Source organism: Manacus vitellinus, unplaced genomic scaffold (genome assembly GCF_001715985.3).
Source record: "Manacus vitellinus isolate BGI_N305 unplaced genomic scaffold, ASM171598v3 scaffold_8_pilon, whole genome shotgun sequence".
NCBI classification, from domain to species: Eukaryota; Metazoa; Chordata; class Aves; order Passeriformes; family Pipridae; genus Manacus; species Manacus vitellinus.
The window spans coordinates 4,265,137-4,281,449 of record NW_021940864.1 but is presented as its reverse complement, the minus strand read 5'-3'; the positions used below and the strand labels follow the sequence as shown (position 1 = coordinate 4,281,449).

The following is a 16,313-nucleotide window of genomic DNA, read 5'->3' as shown; positions in this document are numbered from 1 at the left end:
AGATCACAGCAGATGGAGCGGAGAAGAGAACCCAGGATTGCTATCCGGCCACAAAACTGAATTCCAGCTCCTGTGGGGAACAAGAGCCGCTCGCACAGGCACAGAGAGGCTCACTGCCTGGCTTTTGTTCCCCCTGAAAGGCAGCTGCTGTGTCCATTACGCTGGTGACCCACGTGCACCGATCCGCCCGCTTTGGCCCATCCATAACTGCACTTTAGAGAACAATTCCCTTCTGGCATATTCTGCTTCTCACCAGATAGATTGCACAAAGCTATTTACATGGCTGTAACGAAGGCTGCATTGGACGTACGAAGGCCTCCTTCAAAGGCTCCTTCCTGAGAGAGTTTTTCCCTGGATTGTTCTGGGGAACACACCACCAGTAGAAGGCAGGGGGATGACTTCTTATCTCAGCCCCAGAAGGTGATGGCACAAACAAATCATGTGAACAATATACAACAGCAACAATGGAAAAATGCCTTCTTGTGGGAGCTGGGACAAACAGACAGCGTAGTTCTGGCTGCTCCAAGCTTCTGGGTTCAGCTGGAAGCCTGCAGATAAATTATCCTCATTTGCTCCACTCTGAAGGCATGGGAGGGAGCCTTCCAGAAAGCCCAAGTAATCTCTTCCTCATGCTTGGAGAACTGGCCCCTGTTCCAGTAATGCTTCGCAGACAGGCAGGGAAGAGCCAGCAGCCCCAACTTGCAGTTTGGATGCTTGTTGGGGGTGAACTCACAGCACAGGAATCCGTGCTGGGAACTGCTGACATGTTTAAATGGCGAGGAAGAAGCCAGACAAAGATGTTAGTGTCTAAAGTGTGGAAATCACACCGGGTGACCCCTGTGCTGTGCACCAGCCCTGCTGGGGAGCTGGGACACATCGCACGGAGATGCAGGGGCTGCCCAAGCAGCAGGGACCAGGGGTGGGAGAGGGGAAGAAGAAAGATCCTCCCCCACCTCACTGGCAGGATCAGGGTAGCCCTCCCCTGGCGGACTGCCCGTGTCCAGGAGCGTCCCGGAGCACCCTGGCACTGGTACAGCAGTGCAGGAGTTTGGCAGGGAGCTGCCGAGCACAGGGTGACACCGGGCATCCCCTTCGCCCAGGCTTCTCCGCACCGTGGGTCTGCTCTGCCGCCCAGCTTGCTTGCTTTGGCAGGGGGGTCGGGCAGTTCCCTACCTGACATGAGGATGAATGTTTTTATTTCCAAAGAGAGTGCCAGAACTTGTGCGCTTTAGCTGTTCTTTGTTCTCCTTTTGGCAGAGAGCAGGAGGGAAGTGGGGGGGTGTCCCCTCCTTTTGTTTTTAAAATAGTAACAGCAAGTCCTGGCTGATGTCATGAAAAAAAAGGGGGAAGAAAAGGTCTCTGAGGGAGTTTGGACTGTAAACGAGAGTGACCCACCTCCTCTAAAACAAGGAATCCTCCCCCAGCTTCCAGCACAGCATCATAAGTCACTCAGTCCCAGGAAACATGCCAAGGCAACCCACCTTCCCAATCCAAGATTTTGTTTTCCAGTGGTTAGAGCTTTATAGCTAAAACCTTGAGGTACTTCAAAGCGCAGGCAGAATGAAGGAAGGCAGCCCCTAAAGCAGGCCCTGCCAGGGTTTTCCCAGGAGCGATGAACTCTGCTCCAGCACTGCTCCCAGTGCAGGGGAATGACCCTGAGTCCCCTGGAGACACAAAACACAACTACAACCCTTCTGCTGAGCTGAATGAGACAGAAACAGCTGCATGAGGACCACATAACACATCCCCATCCCTTACACCAGAGGAAAACTTTTTCATTGGGGCTTCACCCGGTTTCAGGCACACCTTTGGCCAGGCATTTCCAACTCCAGTTTTAAGGACGTGTGTAATGACCTTTTTATATTGAGGATGGAAATTGACTGCAAGGCCAGTTGCCTCTGCCACACGGGTCACCCACAATTCTGCTTCATGCAGCATCTTCCCCCCGACTTCACAGGGGCAACCACATGGGCACTTACAGGAGAGAGGAGGAACCAATTCCTCTCTCCAAATCCTTCAATTCCTTCAGCAGTCATCAGATTTTTCGTTTGGGAAAATTTTGGGAAAATTTCACTGGGAGTGAACCCACTCCCAGTGTAATGAGGGAACATTTGCTTCATCAAAAGAAAGCTATCCTGTGCCCTCAAGCCCATGGCATGTTACTGCCCAGCATGCACAACTCATTTTGCAGAGCAGCCTGCTGGGTCCAATTTTTCTGGGGGGTGTATGTGTCTATACAAAATGTCCTATTGCTCAAAAGGCAGCGAGTTTTGCAATGGGCAGCTCCTCTAGTAAAACAGCAGTTGCATGACTCCACCTGTCTGCTCTCTGGGGCTGCCAACAGGCTGTGGAGTCTGGGCCATGGAGGAGCAACAGGAGCAACCCTAGTCAATGCCCCCAGTGATCTTGCCACCCCCTTTGCCTGAAGCTAACAAAATTCTCCCTAGGTAAAGAGTGGCTCCAAAAAGTCAGCCTTTAGATTTTCCCTAGAGGTCCAAGAGAGATATTAGGTGGCTGTTAACCATCTGGAGGGTCCTTCACAGCCCCTGAGAATGGCTGAGAGCTTCTTTATTCAGACACCAACGTGTGTTCAGAGATCTGAAAGCTGATAGCTTGGGATCTCTGGTCATGCCAAACTCTGTGTCAGGCTCCTGCAACTGGCCATGGAAAATCAGAGCCACAAGGTTCACACCACTCCAGTCTGACTCCACGGCCCCCCGGAGGAAACAGCCCCTCTGCGCTCAGCGGGCTGCTGCCTCCAGCCCTGCCTGGTGCTATTAATAGATAAAAGGAGCATTAAAGCTATTTACAGTAAAGAAATCTTCTTTAACACGGCCTGTTGGGAACCATAAGGTTATCGCCTCCGGGCTTCTCTGTAACTTTTGGTTTACATTTCAAGGAGTTATTTCCTGGCACATCCAGGAGCACAGGCACAGCTGTAAGTACATGGAGGTGTTACCTGTGATAACTCCCCAGACTTGGACTGAAGGATTTTTCACCATTCTGGAAAAAATAGCTTTGTAGGTGGTGTTACCAAGTGATGCTGGTGAAGGGCAGACGTGTGCTTTTCTCATTTGCCTGCAAGGAAGTGAGCTCACAGGTTGTCACGCCGAAAGGGAAGCACAATTCCAACTCTTTTGCATGATCAAAGCCTGCACCTGCTTGTGGCACCCTGGCACCTTGCTGTTCCCCAAATCCAACTCTGTGGTTTCTTGACCTCCCAGAAAATTCACAAAGCTGTGCTGACCAATTGCACTCTTGCATACAAAGCAAAAGCATGGAGCCTGTATAAGCAAAGAACATGCACGAGGTGTCTGATGCAATTCGACACTTTTAATTTAAAACCTGCTTTAGCATCAGCAAATGCCAACTGATTAGCTGCTAAGTAAATTATTTAGTGACTCTGGAAATATATTTAGCAAGGAGCAGCACCATTTTCTGTAATAGTCTGCTACATGGAAATGAAGCTCAGCAACTGTCAGAACCAACTCTAAAAATGAATTTTCCAGGGTTTCTGCAGCCCTCTGCTTCTGCCTCTGCCCTTTTACAGCTTTTGCTTGCCGCAGAGCACAGTGCCCTGACCGGGGGGTGGGATACAGGCCAGAGGAATTAAACCCTCCTAGTGTGCACCCACAATTGGTCAGTGGGAGAGGAGTGCTGGGAAAACAATTTTATCTGCTGCATGTTTAACTTTACTTATCTGAAGCTTAAAGCAAACTCCAGGCTTTCCCCATCTGTCAATAGAGCTTCGTATGGAAAGAACAACATAGGAGAATTTAGTGCCAGCCCAGAAGGTCAGAGGATATATTGTGTTTAAATAGATTAAACAAAAAGTGACTGATGAGCTCCGTGCTCACTGTACATTTTCCCTATTGCACATGGCATTCCTTTAATGTCTGCTCAAAGGAGACATGCCTTTCTTGGACTGCCTGTTGCCTCCCTTTCCCAGCATGGACACTGGTGGAATTTGACTGGTGTTACTCCCCATGCATGGAGCCAGCAGGGTGCTCTTCCCTTTCCATGCATTCAGCCAGAGAGATAGGCAGTAACTGATTTAATTTGCTGAAATTATGGTTTCCTATGGTTTTATGGGACCAAATGTTCCTGGAAATAGCAGGAACTGAACCTATATTTCAGTGTTTTTTATTAACTAGAGCATGCATGGTTAGAGGCAAGATTACACAGCTGGGGCAGGGGATGGAAAAGAGTGGGAGCAGTGTTAAATTAATGATTTTCTCAATTCTGAAAAGAACTTCAGCTTCTCTCTCCCAGGAAGATCCTGAAATAGCCTAGGATCAGAAGAGATGGAGGAAAACTATGAGAAGACATTAGTGTCACCAATGCCCACTGCTTCCCCTGGCTTCAATGGAGTTGCTGTAGCTCAGGGACTTGCATGAGTGACACCCTGGCTTTCCATTCCCTTTTGAGAAAGCCCTGCTCCAGGGAGCTTCACTTCCAGTTCTTCCAAAAAGAGAAATGAAGCCGTAGTGCTGTGGTGACAGGGGCCCCTGCAGGAAGTGCTTTCAGCACAGCTCAGGAGGGCTCCAAGATGTTTCACTCACAAGTAAGAGGGTTGGCAAGTCACTCCTCATGCCCTGAGCCTTTCTGGTTTAAAAAAACAGTGCAGCAAGCAGCTGAGAATGGCAGAGTTTTTGCACCACAGAGCTCTCTTTTTCGATAACTAAATGAGTGGGGGGAGCGTTTGGCCAAAGAGTTCACTCCGTGTCAGCCTGCTCCACGGCCATGGATATGCAGCCAAGGAAAAAGAGGCCATTTAGTTTTCCATGTTTAAAAGAATGAATGTGTTTTCTTTTGGTCTTTAAAAAGTGGTAAAGGTTTCCCTAGTGATGATTGTTTCCCATGACTGGGAAAAGCCTTGTCACTCCAGCCGTGGTGAGGAGGCCAGCTTTGTTCATTGTGCCGGACGCTGGGTGCAGAGGGCAGCGGGGCAGAGCTGGCAGGTACCACAGAATACCTTCTCCTGGCATCCTGGAATCTGGGTGACCAAAACTCAGGATTCCAGATCTGTGACGTGCTCCAGAGCGTGATAGCTAACATGGTGCAGAGCTGGGCTCATATTCTGCTCTGCTTTGCCATCTTCCAGCCCCTTGGAACTGCTGCTTCTGTCCAGGCAGCAACAGAGAGAGCCCAGTGACTGCTTCAGCAACACACAGGCTGTGACCACTGACCCTGATGCTGGCAGCAAGGGGCAGCCCATATTTTACATCATCTTCCTCCTACACAAACTCCTCTCATCCTCACCCTTCTGTACCTCACAACAGCTAAATAGCTTTGTTTTGGCCAGAGGAGCAGCTGGCAATGGGAGGGCTTTGGATCAGGGGGCATTTCGTGGTTTAGTCACACAAGGCATATAATAAAAGTTTCACCAGCTCCCCAAAACCTGGTAGAGGCAATGCCAGTCCCACGTCCCACAGACGTTGTTGAGCAAAGATAAAGTGAGGCCCAACATCAGACTTCACTAAAGTTAATACAAGGAAATGTAGTTTGATGACTGAAAGGCACTTCTAGGTGCCTTGAAATTCTAGTCCAAACTCCTAAGCCCTGTTAGATAAATTATTTTGATGGCTGGGGCATAGAAACTTCTGCTGGGGCATAGTAGCTTCTGTTGGGGCACAGTAACTTCTGCTGGGGCATAGTAACTTCTGCTGGGGCGTAGTAGCATCTGCTACTTTCCAAGGTCTCCACCACCTTTACAGAGAGAAAAAATGCTAATATGTGCATTCTTTTACTTCAGATGCTTTGTTTTTCAGAATAGTCCTGCTTTAGCCAGGAACGATTTTGCTTCTCACAAGAGGGAAGCCACTCCCCACCGGCTTTGTGAGGAATGCCCTCTTCTCCAGTGGGATCAGGGAGTTGTCCCACCAAGACCAAAGATCTAGGGTAGAGGGTCATAGAGATAAAGCTAGTGCCTCTCTGCCGTCTGCAAGAGATCAGTATGTGCGATAGAGGAGCCTCAGCAAAAATGCATGAAAGCCAGGAACATCTGCTGGGATCATGGAAAAAATATTCCAGTGTATTGGAAAAAAACAGGAGCTTGTTGCAGGCTCCCTCTTCCTGCCTGTGATGGAGGCAAGGAGAATTAGAAGCAGCAAAGGCAGATGAGTGAGCAGCAGTCCTTCAGCTTGACCTCCCCTATCACAATGGGAGGAAACGGAGCGCTGTGGGAGCCGGCTGCAGAGGAGTCACCCATCGCCTGTAAGGACATTTGCAACCTCCTCACCCACAAAGCACGAGCAGCGTGGGAGCCACGTCAACACCACGCTTAGGGCTAATGGCTACGGAGAGGAGAGATGGTGTTAGACCTCTCCGTCCAATTTGGCAAAGTAGGAAAGAAGCAAAACAAGCCTAAGTAAGAGAGAAGTGAAAAGCCTGCATTGGAGCTGAGTAGTTGAGCCTCAAAGCTACAGTTGTCTCCATGAGGCATTTCTTCCTGATGGAGAGCCTTTACCGCAGCAAAGCTGAAAACCTCCTAATGCAGATCAGCCGCAAGTGACTCTCCCATAAAGTCAGTTGAATTATTAATTGCCAGCATTAGACATGTTCAGCCTACTTTCCTGAGTGGGAACCGATCCAGATCTCTGCAAATGTATTTGTTACTCATTAAGTACACACCAATAAGATTTGTTAAGCAATTTGCAGCTTGGAGAAGGTAAGTGAATAACTCAGAAACAGCTAATCACTTTTGGTGGACTGCTGCTTAATCAGTGCAGTGCTTCTTCCTCTGCAAGCAGCTAGTTTTTAAAAGCCAGGAGGTTGTAAAAATCCTTGCTGGTAGCCAAAAATGGGCTACCATCACAATCACAAAATTATTTGTGAGAAGGGTCTTGGAGCACTGCAGCTCATCTGTGCAACACACTGGTGCACAGAGCCCCAGGCAGCCAGATCAGGCATCCAGCTGAGAAACGGGATATGCTGTCCAAAGATCTGACCCTGTATCCCTGTATCAGGGAACTTGTCATCGGCTCTGATGGAAACTGCTCCATCTGGAGACTTGTGTTTGATCCTTTTCCCAGTTTTGGAGTATTCACCACCGTCTTTCTGGCTTACAGCATCATTTCTGCTCATCAGCTCCTGCAGCAGCGTACCACAAGCTGGGGACGTGGGCTCCTGAGCCTGTGCTGGCTTTAGCACTTCTCACTCTCATGCTGCTGGTGGGGAAGGACCCGCACAGCCTTCCCAACCCTGCCACTGTAAATCCCAAACTGCTGCTAGCTTCCATATGCTCTCTGAGACAGAAGACATGGACACGCCCTTCACGACACTAAACAACTGCATTGGTCTCTGCAGCCTAAAGGCCAGAGCTGCAGTTAGTCACAACAGTGTCCTGGAGGGCAGTGGTTTGGTTGGGTAGAGCCTTCCTGCAAGAAACAACCTGTGCACAAGACGTGTGCTCTTGCATGTCAGGGAGGTGGGATAGGAGCTGTAGGCTTTGCCATGTCCTCCCAAGGGATGTGTTAATCACAGGACATGGGCTATCAAACACTCTCTTCTACAATTTGAAGGTAAGTTTTTAGAGATTCAAACCAGGATGATACCATTTACAGTCTGTCCAGAGGCACTTTGGGTCAGAGACTCCAAATGGAGGAATAGCATCAATGAGTGGAACAAAGCAAGTTATAATACTTGTTTTTTGAGTCTGATTTCTTTCTGATGGATTCAGGAGGAGACCCAGAAATCTTGGGAATGGACTAATCTGCTCTCTGACATGAGCCATGATGTGAGCTAAAATGCCCAGAGCTCATGTCCCCAGAGGAGGGGGATGGACACAGATTTCCTTCCCTGTTGGGGCTCACAGCAGGCACATGCTATGGTGCGGTGATACTACATCACTCATCCATTCAGTCTGACATTTCCAGGCAGGGTGGACACAGGTGAGACAGGGCTGCCACAGACTTCCAGTGCTGCTGTAGCCTTCTGAAGTCTTTCCTCTGGCATAGCACAGAGGGCAATGATCCGGATACTGTAAATGTAACACCCTAGGAGCATAATGCCCATAAGCACTGATGATACACAAGCAAGGGTAAGCAAAAGCCAAGTCATGCAATGTTAGTGAGGCAATCTGCAGGAGAAGCTGGATGAGAAAGGCCTGGCTTGTAGACTTGAGCTTTGCTGTTGCTGAGACCCCCAGCACTTCGTGCTGATCTTGGACACAGAAAACATTTCCATCACTGTTCCTTGCTCTTCCCGCTCATGGAGTTAGTTCCCTGCTCTTCTGCTGTTTGACCATAACTGAACTTCACTTTGTGGAATATATGAGTGAGAAATGCATCTCTTTTCCAAGAGCAAGTGAAATGTTTGGATGCATTTTAAGTGCCTTCGGTAGATGGGAAGGCAGAGATGGAAGGGAAGGAAAAAAAGGGCCAGGCTATGGCTGCAGTAATTTGTTTAGAACAGAAAATTTTGAAAATTAGTCATAAGCCCTGAACATACCGACATTTACTGGGTATATGAACAGTAAAAGGCTGATTTAGAAGAGCAGTTATAAGTTTCATAAACATGACTAAACTCTAAAGCTAAATGTTCAACATGCGTGACCTTTTAATTCCCCTTTAAATCAGTTTAGCACTTTCATTTGTGTTTGGAGTCCCTCATGTTTGGATAGCACTTTGATGTTTTAAAGTACTATTTGGGAGTTTTATTGTCTCTCCTGCTTTGGAGCTGAGACCTCACATCCTCTACTAAGTGGCTGGAGGAGTTTCTGCTTGCACAGGAGCTGCTGGGAGCACCAGCCTGCCTTGGCCATAGCTCCCCAGCACCCCCAACTCATTGTCATGGGATAGTCCCCTTTTCCTAGGTAGTTCCTAAATATAATCAGTAACGAGGACAAACTCCTCCAGGAGTGGACATGCAGTTTGGTACTCCTTGGTTTTGGATCCTTACAGAAGCATATTAGAAAGATGATGGCTTTGGGAAACCTTTTTGCTTAAAAGAGGGACATTGCAAGCAGCCAGAAAGCCACAGGCACGTGCCATGCAGCATCTTCCTCACAGCTGCAGACGTGCTGTATATGCACCTCACAGTGCCCAAAGCATCTTCCCAGGAGATTTAGCACAGCATCTCAGAGGTTCTGCTTTTAAAACAGCACTAAGCGCTATTTAAAAAAGTGGCCTAGGCCTGAAGGCAAAGAAAGATTTGTTACAGGCACTGTGCAGGTAAGAACAGTGCAGGTCAGCTTTTACAGCTCTCAGCACCTGTTATTCCTGGCACCAGGGCTTGTGGTAACACACAGGGCTTCTCTCCACCAGAATGAGACAGACATAAACTCGTTTGCCATGGTCTGCTTCCAAGCCTACCTTATGGGTGTCCTGAGCCTTTCTCCTCCAGCAGCTTTCCAGCTGCACTGCCCTGAGTGGGTATGGGAAGCACAAAACCACTTTAAAAGCATCTGCTTGCAGGGACTCCTTGCTCACTGGGCACATCAACTAGAGACTGTGCTAGAGCCAGGGGCTCCCAGGAGCACAGCAAGACCAAGCTAATTACAGGGCTTCAAACATGGAGCATCTCTCATGCTCAGCTGCTCATTCCCAATTCTCCACACAGCCGTGTCAGGCTGAGAACAGGAAGTGTGTCTCCATTGACTTCAGCTAGATTACCCTGTTCCCTATCCATACAGATCCAGACCCTGCTGTACTCTCGCTCCTTCAGGCAGGTTGCTCATCGCTGCCACACCCAGGAGTGGGCTCACCCAGCCTGGTGGGGACAAGGGGTGGACAAGCTCAGCAGAGCAAGAGCACTGGCTGTGCGCTGCCACTGAGCTGTGTGGGACCTTGGAGACCGTGACAGAGGGAGGAATCCATGTTAACAGCATACTTCCACTGCCCCCCGGCCCGCTGCAGCAGAAGGTCTGACGGTGAGCAGATCTCAGCACAGAACCAGCAGTAATTTTATCTTTGGCTTCATTTTCCCAGTCAGAGCCCTACACACACCCCTTAACCATTTCAGTTATGAGTCATCAAAAAATGCCAGCTTTAGCAACGCAGCTCAACCTCTGCAGGGCCAGGTACATACCTCTGCCGCCAAAGCCGATGTCCTGCCACGCCTGCCTGGTGTGAGAGCATCCGAAGAGCTGGCTGGGCAACCCTGTGCCGGGGAAAGGGCAACGTGGCGGTGGGGGAAGAAGCTGTCACGGCATTCAGGCAAGAAGGTTTCTTGCCACGGGAGCTCCTACACCGCTTCTCTTACGCTGCCTTTGAAGCTTGTGCACAGAGCCAACAAGCCCTGCTGCACCCCGGCACTCCCCTGAGCCCTTAGGGAAAAGGACGGGATCCTCGGAGACACAGAGGAGGTTACCCAACCCTACATCCTGGTGCGACACACGGGGTTGGATTTTCCAACCCAACCATGTGCTGACACGCAGGGGTGGGGCGGGGGAAGAAAAAAGAGGATTTCATCTGTTAACTCCTAAGAAATTGAGGAAAAATCATGTTGCTCCTTTATAAATGGCCCTGATCTCCCATGAGCTGGTGCAGAGGGGCCAGTAAAGGTGCCAGCTGGGGGGATGCCGGACTTTTGGTGGTAGGAGGAATGCAGGGGCCAGCAAAGAAATTTGCTGCTTCGGTGCATATTTACAGCCTTCCACAGGGTGCTGGGGAGGAAGAGGTTTCTCTAACCTAAAAGGGAAATGCTCATCTGAAACAGGAAAATGGAACTTTCTTTTGAGCATTATTAATGGAAAATCACCTCTGTAATGGTTGAATCCCTGGGTGTGCAGCAGGGAGAGGATGCTTGGGGAGAAACACCCTGCCCCTCCCAAGTCAGCTCACTTGGGAATGCAGGTAACCCTGGGGGGCTGATGCTGGCACAGGCACAAACAAGAGCATGCTGGGGTTTTGGGGAGGAACACTGCTCAGCTGAGGCAGTGGCAGAGTTGGTAAGTGCCTTACGTGGGAGTCCCAGACGTAGGAAGAGAGGGTCTAAGTGCTACAGCAATGCTGACAACACCCTGACCACAAACAGCATCACCCAAGGGTGACCCAGGAGATTCAGGTTCATAATTTATAAAGACAGATCCAGAGATCTGCTTGCTTCTTTTTCTTTTCCTTTTTTTTTTTAAGGGAAATTGTTTCTAAACTAAATATTTCTCTTGAAAGAGGCTATTTTAAGGCGAGCGGCACGACACAGTGTGATATCCTTTAAAGAGGTATAGATCGTGGGTTTCATATTAAAATACAGATAGTCTTTCTTGGAACAGCACTGTTATGGTTGAAGAGGATGCTCAAGCATTTTCTGGTCCAAAAAAGGAGACAAAGATGAAGAGTAGTTATATCTAGCTGTAAAATCACAAGGGCACTGGCAGAGGCAATACAATGAACCCATTATAAACATGGGTGTAACAAAGCCAGAGTTTAGCTCATTGTGTCCTAGAATTTCTAAATATATTTTGTCTTGGGGGAAGAGCAAGGGAGAAAAGAGATCAGTGTAGGGAAGACGCCCAATCTTCTGAACAACCAGGTTTTCCAGCAAGGCACAAACCCACGATCTCTGCGGCTGTGTCTGTGGGCTGCTGAAGTTCTCCCGCTGCAGGCAACTATGTTTAGTTTCTCTTAGAAGGTGAGGGAAGCAGAAGAGGAGGAAGAAAACTTAAGTCATCTTATCCCCTCAGACATTTTGCTGTTCATTTCCTTCAGCAGCACACGAAGCACTTAGTCACTTTGTCTGCAACAGGCTTTTTCTAATTTTATTTTTTCCAAATCAAAATAAAAAGAGAAAAAGGAGGTTCCTTCCCAAATAAGCAGCTAGTGGAGGAGGCTGGGGGAGTGAGCAGTGAGTGGCCAGGACTTCACCCTACGGCTCAGCTGGCTGCTGCAGACACCCAGGAGAGTGTTTGCAGAGTGCAGGAGAGAGGGCAGGCACTGCCGCTTCCTCTCACTCAGTGACAGCTCGATGAGCTGCTTCAGCAAGCCAAGGTGCCAAGCATCCTCCAGAGCCAAACTCTGCTTCGTGCCCCCCTACAGGCATTTGGTACCTGCCCTCGCAGGAAAATTACTTGCAATGTTATAACACACCGCTCATGCTCCAAGTGTTTTCCTGCAGCAAGGTAAGGATCAGTTTACCACCTAAACCACATGTCTAGCTTGGATGTCCTCCATTCTCCAACTCAGAAATACCAATGTCAGAGCAGCAGTTCCTTTGGGGTTGATGTTAATAAGCAAGCAACCATAGCTCCTGTATTAAAGGAGTCTTTAATGATAGAAACTTTTGTCAAAACTGGCTTTCTCCAACAGTGTTGTAGCACAACACAGGACAGCTGGTGTCCTTCCTGACTTCTCTCATCCTCAGGAGCACAGAGGGCCCTCGGCACCATCCCTTTCTCCAGCGAGTGCCTGCTCTTTGACTGTAAAATGCAGCACAGGCACCAACACTGAGGTGCACACTGGTGCTGAGATGCTGCCTCAAAAGGGAGAACACGAACGACAGCAAGAAAAATCGTGCCTCTGAACACAAGTGCAATCTAGAGTTAGTCATTTGGTTTCTCTCCCCTGCAGAGTATCTTGAAGGGTGTGAGGACAGGAAGGCAAAACCCCCAAATCCCCATCATTTCTTCCCCCATCAGACAGCAAATCAGCGGGCATGGCCATAACACATTGCATTTTAAAACTGCCTCAGGATGGAGGTTTTGGAGGGCTCAGAAGGCACCCAGATGGCTCATGGCTTCCTGTTGCTTCAGCTTTACAATAAAGCAACATAAATAGATCTTCATTCTTTGTTGACATTTGATGCTGTACAGCAAAACAGGCATTGTTAACCTAAAAATAGGAAACGCTGTGGCAGCTTTGAAGAAATTCAGCGTTTTTCCTGTACTGATACAAACACAATGGCCCAGTGCCAGATGCCTCTGTCCTGCTTTGAAGAACGATGAAATTCTTTGCAACGCTCATAAATTACTGCTTTGTTAGCACCCGGCAAGCTCTAGTGACACCAGCAAACCCTGGTATTTCCTTCTTCTCCCTCGTAAGGGAGGGGGGGGGGATGCTTAATGCTACATTTCATCCCCGGTGGTGACGGACAGCCCCGCGCGCCTATCGCCGAGCCCAGCGCAGGCGGAGGTTGCCAAGGCACCCGCTGACGCACAGCTGGGCCCCACTTCTACATTTTTCCATTACACGGTGTTGAAGCTTGCAGAGCAGGAGGTAGCTTTCCTGAGCGAGCAACTGAGAGATCAGTGAGATGGCAGGACTCTGCAAGGCGTGTTGTGCGCTACTTACGCTGTGTTTGAAAGAAGGAGTGCGCGGCGGAGCCAGAAATCTGCCTTGTTCGGAATAAATGAGTGCACGTTTTCAGATCTGGCTTGGAAAAAGGGCACACCTACTACTACTACTATTCTCAGAGTGCAAGTATAGAAAAGTCGAGCAGAGCGAGGTATGGGTGGAGAACCAAAAATTGCTGGTGGCTTTCCCTGGGAAGCACAGCTGTGACTCCTGGGGGAGGATGTGCTGACACACTCACTCCAGACGGTACCAGCATGCTGGAACTAGCACAGGCACTGCTGCCAGTCCCTTCACTGGGGTCCCACCCACAGAGATGCCCCCCCACCGCTGTGCCATCATCCTCAGTGCTATTTAAGGGGGCTGAGCCAGCCCTGCTCACACTTGGGGCTGGCCTCTGCCTTGCAGCATGGACTGAGAGCAGCAGCACAGCCTGAGCAGAAACAGGACTCCATCCAAGAGCAGTCACTCGCCATACAGTCTCTCCCACCTCCATGCTTTGGTAGATCTAGGGGTCAGGTTTCTCTTCATCATGGTTCATGGACTGATTTTAATCCACCCTCAGCACTGAGGCTCCTCTCCCACTGCTGGGTGCTGACAACCACAGGGATGGTCCTCCAAGCAGCAGCTCGAGGCAGCAGCCTGCCCAGCTTCTGCAGAAAGCCAGCTCTATGTGACACCTCTGGTCACAGCTTATCTGCCTCCCACACAGCTCAAAGCTGCAGGCCAGGCTTGTGAGGTATTAAATGCTGCCAGACACAGCAATTTATGCAGTGTTAATTTATCCTCCCTAGAGCCTAAGAGATGGGCAACTGGGGAGCACCAAGGATATGGAGGATACTCCCTAGAAGTCCAACTAACTGTAAGACAGTTTTACACAGCTCCTCAGGGTGTAATTTCATTGTGACCATTCGGGATTAACATATTAGGGTCAGTGCTTCCTCTTTGGTTCAGTTATGGTGTGCTGTGTTCACAATCCTTCTTGTCCCTCCCTGGTGTGAACAGAAGAAGCTATCTCAGTGTTGTGTTCCCATGCAGGGATCTCCTGCCACCTGGGGTGTTGTGCAAGTACTGGGAGGCTGCAGCTGCTATCACAAAGCCATGCTACTGGCTCGAAGTGTGGTAATCCCGTCCTCAGAGGCAGGGACCAGCACACAGGCGTAAAGCTAAGGTATTAGTTCAGTGGTACTTAATCACAGCTTGGGAAACCTTCCTTTCCAGAAGGGAAAAATAAGAAAAGGAAAAAAATCGGGCATTTCCAAGCTCTCAAATTATTCCTGTTAGGAACAGAAGGAAGCTACAGAAAGGCAGCCTCACCTATGGGGTGATCACTAGAAGTTTCCCATAACTCCCTTGTAGATTTTCTATATGAAAAACAAGCCCAGCTCTCTACAGAAAAGCGACGAGACCTTCACAGTCTCGGACTGAACAGTACCAAGATCAACTAGAAATCACAAGTTAGCTTTCAGTATTTCAGCTTGGAAAAGGTTGGGTTTTGGCAACCTTGCTGAGCTCCACTGCTTGGCTGCTAGCACTATTTGGAGCCATTCTTTGGCCTGGGGAGAATAAGACCTTATTTTTTACTGCAAAGTCACTACTCCATGCAATAGCATGTGGCTGCCAGGGCCTCTCAAGGATGTAATGGTCAAGGATACCCAGCCTTACATGGAATGAGGAGGAGAGATTTGCAGAAAATAAGCTGTATTGCTTTGCAAATGTGCTGTCCCTGTTACATGGCAATCTACTAATAAAAGCGATATTTGCATTTTTTGCATAAAACCAATTTGGATTCACTGTTCCTTCACCTGCACAAACACCAGGACTCTCTGCATGGAAAACAAGTCAGAAAGCTACTGATGAGAAAGTGGCACTCCCGACGCTACAGCTTCAGAACTACTGAAAATGTTTCACGTGCAAAGCATTTTAAACCGTGGCCACCACAAGGTATTTGAGTCCCAGTGACAGCATCATCACTGGGGGAGGCTCACACCTCCCGGACCATGTACAGCAGTACTAGATACCCGGATGCACAGCTAACTATGGACACGTTCCCAGGACCACCAGGGAGAAGGATCCATTTCTCCTGAGCTGGCATCTCCAAGATGGCCAAGAAAACTGCAGCCAGCCCTCTTCCATCACATGGGCCCTGGGCCAAGGGCACAACTGCCACCCTGGGGTTAGGTACCAATGCTTGCAGAGCTCTGCACAGGAGCTATGCAAATATTGTGGCTAAATCTTCTCCGTTCCCAGTCACAAATGTAATTGTCTATGCAAAGATGCTGTGCCCAGCTAGTGACTGCCTGGCCCCTCACTGCAGCCCACCCACCCCTGCATGATGGGAAGACAGGGACCCTCAACACCCAGCAGCAGCTGATGCTCTGGCTCATGAGGGCAGAAGTAAAAATCTCACAAGACCTACATCCGTGAGTGGTGTTGCCCAGGCAGCAGGCAGAAGAAGAACCAAAAATCCATAAATAAAAGTATTTCATCCTGGCTAACACATGCCTACGGAAACAGCAGCACACATCCACCCCTTTCATGTAGTCACGGGCGGGACGTGGCACAAGTAGATGGAAGGTGTCCTATTTTACTTAGATTATAAACAACTGTAAGCTTATTAGGGCATTACAGTGAGTCGTTCTGGAATGGAAAAGTTTATATGCTGGAAACAGTGACTCGTTAATGAGCTAAGGTATTTTTAGTATTTTTAATAGACAGGGTGTTTGAGATATTGACAAAAAGCGTGCTGATGAGGTGACTACTTGTGACACCCGCTGATGTGCCAGACAAGAACAAAGTGCTCTCAAGTCAGTCAGTGACTAGCACATCCCAGAAACTGGCTAGATGAGGTGAAGGCAGAAGGAGAGATTTTTTCTGTAGAGGGAGGTAGTTAAAAAAGGGTCATTGAAAGCTTTTGGAAAATTATAGCCATGGCAAGTAGCTAACAGAGACTCCTTTGGAAGATGCAGGTCCCATTAAAGGGTTGTTAATTTGAGTTCAAGCAGCTCGAAAAGGAAGGAGCAGAAGTACTCATAGAAAAATGAGGATCTGGACAAAATCAGGAGGGGAGCTGCAGCTGTGTTTCAG

General features: G+C 48.9%; 1 protein-coding gene across 1 annotated transcript in view; it reads right to left on the bottom strand.

The window, feature by feature from the left end:
* Positions 1-16,313, bottom strand: part of ITPKB (inositol-trisphosphate 3-kinase B) — a 66,632-nt gene that overhangs the window by 16,481 nt on the left and 33,838 nt on the right. The window lies entirely within an intron of this gene.